Source organism: Octopus bimaculoides, chromosome 18 (genome assembly GCF_001194135.2).
Source record: "Octopus bimaculoides isolate UCB-OBI-ISO-001 chromosome 18, ASM119413v2, whole genome shotgun sequence".
NCBI lineage: Eukaryota > Metazoa > Mollusca > Cephalopoda > Octopoda > Octopodidae > Octopus > Octopus bimaculoides.
The window spans coordinates 49,814,063-49,815,864 of NC_068998.1; the positions used below are offsets into that span (position 1 = coordinate 49,814,063).

The 1,802-nt window shown below is 36.1% G+C and overlaps 1 long non-coding RNA gene across 2 annotated transcripts in view; it reads left to right on the forward strand.

The window, feature by feature from the left end:
• Positions 1–1,802, forward strand: part of LOC128249911 (uncharacterized) — a 7,627-nt gene that overhangs the window by 2,289 nt on the left and 3,536 nt on the right. For both annotated transcript variants that reach the window (XR_008266064.1, XR_008266063.1), the window contains exon 2: positions 1,543–1,618. This is a non-coding gene — a long non-coding RNA (uncharacterized LOC128249911). The remainder of the gene's footprint in view (positions 1–1,542; positions 1,619–1,802) is intronic.

Here is a 1,802-nt window from a genome sequence, read left to right on the forward strand (position 1 = left end):
TATATATACGTATATAATTGCAGCGTGGTAGATAGTTGTAAACCACTAAAAACACAATAAACGTTAGATTCACTGCAACATTTTAATTCGATTTGGTTTGATGTATTTTCGTCGCTTTCAAACCGCGAACTGTTCTGAGGAACTAAAAATCAGTTCGTGACATATATGTGTTTACGTATGTAAGTACGTATGTATGCATATATGTATGTAAGTATATGTGTACGTGCGTAGGCATGCATATACTCTTGTATGTATATATGTAGTTATGCAGTTGTGTATGTATGCATGTATGTATGTATGTATGGATGGATGGATGGATGGATGGATGATGGATGGATGGATGGATGTACGTGGGTATTTATGACTGTGTAAACGTAAGTGCGTGTGTGTATATGTCTATGTACATGTAAACGTGTTAAAAACTTACGGTGATATCATACAAATAAAGGATAGTGAATAAATGATAAATGATATGGGTGGCTAATTCGCAAATTAACTCACGATAAGCAGTAATACAAGGGCTTCAATCGGCACCAGTATTTCAAGAAAAGAGGTTGAAACAACTTTATAACCACAGAAGCGGATCTTAATCAACTGACAAAGGGTGTAAGTACTCGCCACGGTCTTTAATAAAGCCTGATCAACGATTGTTTCACATTTCGACGCTTAAATCACCTTAACGCTCATCAGTGGTTCTCACTGCACGTACGGTTGAACCAATCTGGAGTTGTCAGCTCATAGATTTTAGTTAAAAGCATACGCTGTCTTTATACATAGAAAAACGGAAAATTATAAAGAGTATGTTTGGCTAATTCGCAAATTTACTACTTGAAGGCAGAAACATATGCGTCACTAATGAGTTCAAAGGGCACTAATAAGCACCAGTATTGCTAGAAATAAAGTCAATACAATTCAATAGCCACAAAAGTACGTTCTCAAGGGGTTCCAAGGGAGACAAGCTGACACATGATTACAGATTACAGATATAGCCACCCCACTGGGGATCCCGTATTTTGATGTTTATCGAATCTTGACGAACAACGGTTGCTCTCAACGCTCCTAGAGTTATAACCATCTAGCATCGTCAGATTATAAGATTTCCCTTAAAATCATACGCTTGTTCCATGCACGGGAAAGGTGAAAATTATAAACGATATCGGAAGCTAATTCATAATTTTACTGCATTAAGGCAGAAATATATCCATCACTAAGGGAAACGGAGTTCATTAATCAGCAGCAGTGTTTCACGTTCCCGTTCATCTGCCCGATGTCATCCACTTCCAGAAAGTTTCAACGCCTTGCGATACCAACCCAAATCCCAAACTAGAATATGTGGAAGTTTCAATTCAAATATAATGGGCAAAAATTCCACATACTAATACTTTATTAAAATGCATTTAAGTAGTGTATCGTAATGTCTTTTTTTTCCCGACAACATATAAAAAAAACAAAACATGCCTTGCATTTATTACACGAGGGAAACATGACACATCAGATAAAATTGTACGTATCTAAAGTACTTTAAAATTCAAATCTTAACAGTTCTGATTGTGTTTGACGCGAGTAACAACGATGAAATATGTTATATTTCTTCTTCTTCTTCTTCTTCTCCTTGAAGGTAAGTAATATCCATATCATTTTCCTTCATCCCGAAACGTGTTAGGTATTCATGATCTCTGAATACCTATATATCTATACCATCTCTTTCTCTCTCTCTCTCTCTCTCTCTCTCTCTCTCTATCTCTCTTCCTCTCTCTCTTTCTCTCTCTCTTTCTCTCTCTCTTTATATATATATATATATA